General features: G+C 40.6%; 1 pseudogene; it reads right to left on the bottom strand.

The window, feature by feature from the left end:
* Positions 1-6,331: 6,331 nt before the first annotated feature.
* Positions 6,332-8,143, bottom strand: LOC137991184 (uncharacterized; annotated as a pseudogene).
* Between the last annotated feature and the right edge of the window lie 1,857 nt (positions 8,144-10,000).

Raw genomic sequence — 10,000 nt, 5'->3', positions numbered from 1 at the left:
TTTCATCCTGGTCGACCTGGCTAAACTTTCCCATATGAACAAACAACTAGACAAGCGTAGACTGGATTGCCTGTGTTACGTGTTACACAAAAACAGAAGGCACTGAATTGGGTGGTATTGAACTGCAGCGTTCCAGTAAATATTTTTAAGTAGGGGGGAGGGGGGTGATGTAGACCATTTGAGGAGTCACCCAGACGTCATGCCAGCAATGGCCCTTTGGCTCACACGTTCACACGTTGAATTATTTTATAATGTCGTGTCCCGTTTTGAGGTCTTCTACTTTTTAAGCTTTAGTAATAAATTCAGTTCAAAGATAACAAAACACGCTCTTGTGTGAAACTCACTCGTTTCTTCTTTAAAGGGGCTATGTCACTCATAATGATATAATTCTATGATTTGGGATGCAGGGGATGGCGCAGTGATGACAGCACTTGCCTCCCACCAAAGTGGCTCGAGTTCGATTCCCAGACTCGGCGTCATATGTGGGTTGAGTTTTTTGGTTCTCTGCTATGCACCGAGAGGTTTTTCTTCGGGTACTCCGGTTTTCCCATCTCCTGAACATTTGCCTTGATTTGCGTTATTTGTTAATTTCAGTTTACAGTGTCCCCAATTAGTGCACCAGAACGACTAGACACTTAATAAGTTGCTTTCCTTTCCTTTTTTTTTCCCCCAAAAGTCCCAAAATTCCCAAAAAGGAGGCAGTGTGGCCCTGTGGTTAGGGCGCTTGCCTTGAGATCCGGAGATCCCGGGTTCAAGACCCGCTCTGACCGTTCGTTGACTTTGACAAATGTTTGATCCTGGTAGTCCCTGGTTCATCTTCCCAGCCGCACTTGTAAATAGCCAACTGATTTGCCTCCAGCCAGTTGGGATTCTTAACAGTTGTTGTTCTGTTCTGTCGTTTCGTTGTGTTTCATTGGCCCTGAAAAGCCCCTATGGGGAGCGGTCAATTAAGTATGTATGTATGAATGAAACATTGTAATAACCACTTAAAACTGTTGAACAACATAAAAGAAATACTGCAAAAGGAAAGAGAAGCATGGATATGAAAAAAATCGGCCCGACGTTTTTCAAAATTATGACAAATCGCCCGGATAAAGGTCGTTTTTTTTCTCAGAATCAATTCGTTTGTGATGCAACAATAATCCTATTGGTAAAGGAATTCCATATTACCATTTTCGAGTTTTAAACTCGTGATTAACTAAAGATTTTGCCGAAACACCCTAAAATAACCTGACATAGCCCCCTTAAGTGAAACAGTCTGCAGAAAAACTAACAGCAAATTGCTCTGACGGACGTTTTCCTGCATGTCATGCATGTCTAGAGTTCCACTAAGCAAAAGTTTATGCCACACACTAAGGAAGGACTGAACATGTTGTTTCCGCTTCATAATTTCTCTTCTTTTCAGTCTAATCTGAAGACAGGTGAAATTTTTTTTAGCTTACGTTTGCACCAAATAGTATCGCAAAAGCCGGGAGCTACGGTATAACACTTGTATTTCGCAGGGTTTAATTCTTGCGGATTTTGCGGATAGTATACTTGATCCGCAAAAACAATTTCCAGTAGACTGAAAAAACACCGGCAAAATTAAAAACTGTAAAAATTTACTCCCGTTAATATTACTAAAAATGGCTTTTAATCCACATACAGTGGAGTTAAAAAGATCGTTTATTTTGATATTTGCATTGAGAAAAAGCAATTGGTTGCTACAAACAAAATGAAACGATAAAAGGATAAGTCTATACTTTTCCAGTCTCTGAGGCATAAGAAACGAACTCAAAGAACGGGCCATCCGACGGGACACCGTTTCCTAAGGCCTCCAGGATGCCACATCAGTTTTTCCACCCGCTCTCGATGATTGAGGGGTTTTTTTTTTACCAAAAGTAATGGAAGTTGAAAATAGTCTTGCTGCTTGAAAAGAAAACCGCAAAAATTAGTTCCCAGCAAAAATTTCAGTGAATTCGCGCCGCAAAAATTTGTTCCCGCAAACCTCAAAAAATCGCCAATCCGCAAAATAAAAGTCCTGCAACAATAAAAGGCAAGGCAAAAGACAGATGAAGAAAAAATAACATAGTTTTTATATAAAATTCTGAATTTCGAATTCCCAGCGAACGACTAGTGACAATCGATCGTAAAAACATTAAAATTCGGTTGTTAGTAAAACGCGTAACGGGTAACTGCGTAAAGGCGTAACGAGAAACTGCGTAACGGAATTTTTTTTCATTTTTTTTTCTCACGCCGTGGTTAATTATTTTAAAACCAAAAAGACCGTAAAAAAAGACAAAGAAAGAAAAGGTAAATAAAGACGTGACCCGCGCTGGTCCTTGTTATGAGAGAAAAAGAAGACAAAATATATACATGTATAAGTATTTATACATGTAAAATGATCTTTTAAACACACGGAATGGAGGAGCCAAATTTGACGTAGTCAATTATTATTTGTTGGATTTTATCTTAGTCCCCTTCTGGTTTCTTGGGATGTCTGTTACACCACGCTAAACCCCCAAATATCTTGGCGCTTTTGTCACGTTGTCCGGTCTTTCGTTATCTGCGGTCAAACACAGAGTATCGTCAAAGTAAACTCGCTACCGCCTGGGTTTAACCATCACCGCTTGTTTACCTAAGGGTGACCCGAAAACACTGACCCCCGGACAATGGACCCCCATACGGACCGGGTCCACGGACTACCCCGACGGACCCCCTCCACAAACCCCCCACAAAAACAACATAGAAATAAAAATAAATTTAAAATATAAATAACACCTAAAGATTTGACTTACTTGTAGTCTGGATAGATCACTCATGTCTGCGAAATCTTAACCGTTGTGCGCCGCAAATTTAAAGACTAAGGCTCAGGCTCGGGCGCAAGTTGTATTAATCCCTTCACTGTGGACCGGAGTACTTCGAAAAAGACCGATAATGAGGTTCCTTGTTCCTTCCCCCATTTTTGTTCGGCTCATTCTCCCGCGGGCTCACGAACTCGTTCCAGGCTCCACGAAATGGAAAACAACCTGTCTACGTTTCTCGAGGAAACCATGGATGACGGGTAACATGAATCACTCGTATTTTTTTGTTTGTCTTGCCCATCTGCATTTGTTTGCAGTTAGAACAGATTCCTATAATAGCTTTTAGCTGCTTCAGCAGAAATGTGGAGGTGTATGAAATACCGTCAAGTAATGAAGTGAGTTGACTTTATAGTTAAAATTGTGCATATTGTGATCTGGTTACGTTAACATCCAATTTTTAGTGGAGCGGCGAGTTGACTTCCTATTTAGGCTTTTTTCCTTAAATATCTTTGAATAGAATTTGAAGTACACGCATATTATACTGTTTAAAGGAAGGGCAAGATTTCCGGAGAGCCCCATACAATAGTTATGCATGCATTTTCTTGTTCACGCCTGTTCTTTGTTTGTGAGGAAGTAATACATGGATAATTTATAATGTATGGGGCTGTGCAGAAATCTTACTGAGAATTATGACAGACAAGGCTTTAATAAAGATTAATGAAAGAGTCCAATTTTAAAACGTCACGATAAAGCCTATAAATACATGTAGTTATTGTATAACCTGCGACCAGGTGTCCTTTTCTTTAGGGAGGGTCCGAGATGAAACGTAGGGAGGGAGGGAGGGCATGATCGCAGGCTAGTCATTGTATGGCGGATCGGTCTGGAGTATCACAACGAAAGACAACATTGGAAGGGTTTTCAGATTGCTGCTAGGATAATACTTCGTCAGTGGAAAGTAGAAAAGAACCAACTGTTAAGTTATTTGAGAAAAGTAGACCGGATGACGTTTTATAGGATGAACTCAATTTAATAACTGGTGTCATATATATTAATGTGGTGTCATATATTATTAATGAAGAAGCCTTTTAGCCGGTGTGTTTCAAAGCCTCTTGCATTAAATATGTGTTAGAACTCAACAGTTTCGTGTTAAGAATACCTCCCAACACATGCACCATTTCTCCTCTACTCTAACACTGGTACTCCACTTTGCATACAGGGTAAGGCAGGAAATATAAACTGTGTGTTAAAAAAAACTTCTAGTTTGATTTAAAGTAGTAGCCAACCAACAAACATTCTCTGCAATGCTAAAGATTACATGTGATCTCTCCTCTTTGTAACTAACTCTAACATAATGTTTAAAACTGCAACGTTCATACATGTGTACAAAGCAAACGTTTCGTATGTAAACATTTCCAAATCACTCCTAGCCTTAAACGTTTCTTTTGTGCACGCTGTTTGCCCAACTAAAGCAAAGACGATCTCAAATTCCGACATTCAAGGAAATGACAGACACTTACAAATCTAAATTACACTGAAATCTCTCCATAACCAGTTGACGCAGGCTACTAGTGACGATGAGACTATGATCAGATATTATTTTTGAAGACACCTTTGTGCCCACAGGGTTTAAGTGGTAGTGCCTTGTCGATGTTAGCAACTGCCAAGCATTCGTTTCCTTGTTGAAAATATGATAGCTCTCAAATCTAGCAAAACAATACAGCTTATCATCGGGGCTCTGGAATCCCACAAAATTAGATTTCACAGCTTTCAAGCAGCTAGCACACTTCTTGATGTTACCGGCAATCTTTTTAAGAACCAAAGGCCCAGAGGATGGGGGATCCACTGGTCTAGCTGCTCTTCTTATAACAAGAGTTGTTGGATTGAGAATTTCAGCTCGAAAATTTGCTTCTGTATTATGTGCATCTGCATCTGTATCTGAATGGTGGAATGCTACTTCAGTTGCAGGTAAATGCCGCTTGCGAGATGAAGCGTTCCCACCAACATTTTTTGGAGCAGAAGCTGCTGATATCTGGCTGAGACTTTTGCCTTGGTAGGCCTCCACAACGTTTGCCACACAGTTAAGACCGGGATGGCAATAGACAGGCAATGATGGAGAAGGTTGTTTCGCCCAAAGAAATTACAATCACAAGTACATTTTCCACTCTTAAAGCACTGAACCCGGTGAGGAAGGGGTCCTCCACTGTCCACAAAGTACACACTACCCTTGAAACCCTGGCGGAACTGGTCGTTGCACAGCACAGTCTTGGCTTTTTCCAGCAGACTCGATTGTTCCTCTTTGGAAAAGTGGCCACTCAGCTCTGAAAGGTCGCTGAGATCACACGCTGCTTGCCTTATAGAGGGATGAGCTGAGGAACGTGACAATGGTGTGACCTTAAAATTGCAGCACCTCTTGTATGCTTCTGGATCGGGGCAAACTTTGCTAGCCCTTTTGAGGAAAGCCTTTCGCTCTTCTTGGGTCATCTCTGCTTGACTCTTTGTCAGTGAATGTTGCTGAAACTGGTGGCAGACCTCCCACTTGTCGGACAACTGAAACCATGCCATTTCTTCCTCTTGATCGAACGACTGCACAAAGTCATATAGGTTTATAATGAGTCTGTCCATGTCCTGGGGAATGAACTTCGTCCAATCTTTCATCATATCATTTACTGACTCAGGCATGTTCTGTTCATATGGCTTGTTTCCCAAGCCAAGGCCTTTCAGAACAAATGCAGCCGTCTTTGTGCGCATGTCATTAAGCGTGTGGGTGCGAAAATACTGCGTAAAGGCTGGTAGGCCAGACTTCCCGGACCTTTCTAGGGTGTCCCACCCTTCCATGAGTGCTGTTGCATTCTTGTTAAACTCTTCTAGTGAACTTGACCAAATTAATCCACTTTTTGCTTTGAAGAGATCCTGGCAAATGCAGGACACTAGTGCTGAGGAGAGACCCAGCTTTCTACATTTCTCCTTGATATTTCTTTGGCTATGAATGTAACAAAGCAAAGGTGTTGCATTCCTGAAACCGGCCGCGAGGGCATTCGTTAACGCACGTTCATCATCAGTGCCTGTGGCACGAAGGAATTCACTTAGACCAGGATTTTCACGGGTAAGGCAATGGATAAATGCTAGGTACGTGGATTCGTCTCTAGTCATGCAGATCATGACAGGGCCTAAAAAGGAGGGGTGTTTTTTTGCTCCCTTTCCTCGAAGAACTGTATTCTTAAAACTTGTTACAAGCACATAGAATGGACCAAGTTGAAATGTTACGTCAACTCCAAGTTCAGAGACCTGATTTACCCCGTCGTGACAGCAAAACTTCACAATATTGTTTAACTGTTGATCAGTGAATAATATGACCGTGGGAAGATCATTACAGACTACTTCACGGATAAAGCCAGGAAAAGTTGTCTTCTGCAGTTCTAGGACTGATGCAAGTGGGTCCTTGTTTACTCTTTCAGGTGGTTTTCGAATGAGGTATCCAATCTGTTTCACGTTCGGTGGGAGCGAACTAATACTATCGGCACCACAGATACCACCAGACTCCTTTCTTGTTAAGAACAATGCCATTTCTGGACCAAATTCAACAGCTTTATTTGCAACTTTAAGCTTGGTGCTCTCTTTGGATCGGATATGTGCCATATTGGATGAGGTTCGATTACCATGCTTCTTGATCTTAAATCTTGTGGGCTGACCATCAAAATTGTAATTGAGAAGCACGAGTGGGAACCATTTTTCAATATCTTTACCAAATTCGATGAACACAATTGTCTTGTGATATGACGTGTAGGAGGAACATGTGTACGTTCTTCTTCTCACTGCAACGTCGGCACTTGCTTGACTGTTGAGATTTTCAAGTTCAGACACTTTGCCCCCTTCATCCCTTATGATGGTATAGAACTTGGCCTTATATCCTGTCATCACCCATGACCCATTTTCATCTGAGAACAAATCTTTTCTGTGTTCCAGTGTATCAAGGCTCAAGACAAAAGTTGCATTGTCTTGAATTCCGATGGGAGCTGCTTTGCTTATAATTGTACGACCTTCTTCCTGGCAATTCATCATAAAGGGGACAACGTAAGGATTATCAAGGCTCTCAAGAGTTATCATCTTGCACTCAACATTACCATTGTACAGCTTGTAATCCTTTCCCTTCATTTTTTTTTTGTGATTTTGACACATCAAACCGTTCTTCATCAGCATAGCTTTCTTCATCACTGTAGCCTTCAAGGTTCTGTAAAACATTCATTGAAGCAAATATTAAAATGTTAATATTCTTAAGCCTCGGACATCTTATTTTCATGGTCAGTAATCAGCAAATTGTCAAGCAGATTGGTGATGAGAATAAAGACAACCATCGGATATGGAATACTTTTTAAGACAGCAAAATATCAAAACTAACATGCAAGGAAATGTGTGGCTGTAAGTGCATGGGGAGCTCGAGAATTAACATTCAGACCTTAGCAGTTGAGGGTTAAGATTCAAGTTAAATAAATGTAAATTTATATGTACATGTCCATTATATCAAATTTCTTAGAGGATATCAAATGTCCCATTCAGACAACAGAAATGTAAAGTACTTGTGAGAGCTTAACCAAGCTACACTGAATTACATTATATTATCACGAGAGGGCAGAGTGATGATAGGTCTGCCATCATTTATTTACTATCATTTGAGAAAAGACAATTTGATGTGAATTTTCCCATCCGTTTTTATTCCAGACAAAAAGATACCAGCCAGGAAATTATTTGACATAAAACTTTATAAAGTAGAAAAACGGGAAAAGAAAGGCCCACTTGAATACCTCTGCCAGACTTGTGTTACAGCCTGTGGAATATTCGTCTACACTGCTGTCTTGATCATCTCTATCATTAATCAAAACCTAAAAGCCACAATTCACACATTATTACGTGCATTAATGGAATATTTCCTTTGCTTGTTCATTCCGGTCAGACAGAGACGCGTCTTAATATTTGACTTTATAAAGAAGGAGAGGGAAATGGGGGAGGGGGGAGGGTGGGAGGAACAATTCAGCCAAGAAAAGTATTTAACTACGGTTAAATACCTCTGCCAGACTTGTATTGCTACCAGTAGTGTGTTCACCTCCACTGCCAAGGTCATGGTCATCTTTGTTGTCAATCAACTCCTATAAGCCACAATTCAATCAACCTGTAAATTACTCAATCCATCTACAAACTACACGAAACTATATATATATATATATATCTATATATGGCCAAGTTATTTCAAGATTCATTTGAGTCTTTCCTTCCTTTTTAGTTCAGCAAACACATAGCGGGCAACCACACTTCCCTTGTCTGTATTAATGTCAACTCACTTCATCACTTGAAAATATTTCATACATCTCCACATTTCTGCTAAGGTAAGAAAAATATGTTTGGAATCTGTTCTAGGTGCAAACAAATGCAGATGGCTCAGAAAAAGAAACAAATAAATGTGATTGATATGGACCAATTCTTACCGGTCATCCATGGCTGCACGTGAGACGGAGACAGGATGTGTTTTATTTCGTGAAGCCTGGGGCGAGTTCATAATCCCGCGGGAGAATGATACGAACAAAATGGCGGAAAATGAACACAAATAGGGTCAAATAGGAGAATTGAGCCGTCTTTTTTGAAGCACGCCGATCCACAGCGAGGGAATTGGCAATATGTGATTAAGATACCTTGCACCCGGGCCTGAGCCTTGGTCTGCTGAATTTGCGGAGCGTAAGGGACGCACCATTAGAAAAGTGATTGGGGGGGGGGTGGGGAAAAAACCAAAAAAAAATTCATGCAAGGGAAAATGCCAAGAAAAAAAATTCGCGCAAAGAAGAAGGTAAAGAAAAAAAAATTCATGCAGAAGGAAGGTCCAATTCTTGGATTTTACATGACGTCACGGCCGCCATGTTGGTGTCCCCAAACAATGAAATGGCGGCCATGTTGGTGTCCCGATCCAATCCTCCGGGAATTGAAAGCTATTATTATGCTAACGTCTTCTTTTGTTTTCGTTGAGAAACATGGCTGTTGATCACGTGAGTGAAACCCAAGAATTGTGATTTTTATTTAATAATTATATAATATTTGCCAGTGTCTGCTTAAAATAATTCTTATTCAAAATATTCTTGGGGCCTTGCCCCAGGCCCTGCTATATTATTATTAATAAATAAAGACATCTAGTGTACTGAGGTGTTTTCCTCACACTGAATGAAATGACAAATTAAAGGTGACAGAAAAAATTAATTCACACTACAATAGCATGTTAAAATGGGGTTGACCGACCTGCACGACTAAAGCTGTGTGCCCATTGTGTTGATAAAAGCCTTTATAGTTTTGCTTAAAACAAGTATGCCTTTAAGCGATTTCCCTTTTCTATAAGAGATCAAGGGAGGTTCCTTGTATATCTCTCTTAGTAGCGGCTGGTTTGTATTTCTTTAACGAAGCCTTTTTTAACGCCTGCTGGGTGGCAACTGTTGTAGTTCGTGTACTGAAGTGTTTTAGTAGGTTTGTAATGTTTGCGCACGTCGAGAATCGGTTCTTTCTCGAATCTCTCTCTCTTATAGACTGTTGTGTCCAAGAAAGTTGTTTCTAACTGTGAGACTTCAGCGGTAAACTTTATGGTAGGGTGGCACGAATTTGCTTGCTCAATGAAATGCTCTATTTCTTCTTTGTTTGTATCCCACAAGCAAAATACCTCGTAAATGAACCTTTTCCACGGTAGTGGTTTGTTAACGCTATAAACGTTTCGTATGCATTGCACACTATAGTGATTCCTTCCTCCTGTGGGATATTCGTGTACATGCTAGTGACATCCATTGAGACAAGAAAAGCGTTTTTTGGCACCCTAGTGCTCTCAATAAACCTTATGAAATGTGTCGTATCTTTGAGATACGATTCCTGTATTTGTGCTATTGGCTGAAGTACTTTGTCTACGCCGCTGAGGAATGATGATAGGCGTTCTGTTAGGCCATCACACCCAGATATGATAGGTCTTCCGACTAATGTCGGTTTGTGAATTTTCGTGAGGGTATAGAACACTGGAATTCGAGGCGGATCTGGTGTTTGGTTAAACCATTTAGCCGTCATTTCATCTATGCACCCTGCTTGGCAAAGGGAGTTAATGAGGTGTTTAACTCGCTGGAATGTATCTCCAACCATTGGTTTGCCTAGTGGCTGATAGTTATTTCTATCATCCAGTTGTATCTGTCCCTCAGTAATTTTGT

The sequence above is a fragment of the Montipora foliosa genome, chromosome 2 (assembly GCF_036669935.1).
Source record: "Montipora foliosa isolate CH-2021 chromosome 2, ASM3666993v2, whole genome shotgun sequence".
NCBI lineage: Eukaryota > Metazoa > Cnidaria > Anthozoa > Scleractinia > Acroporidae > Montipora > Montipora foliosa.
The sequence above is the reverse complement of the archived record's forward strand: the minus strand, read 5'-3'. Positions and strand labels throughout refer to the sequence as shown.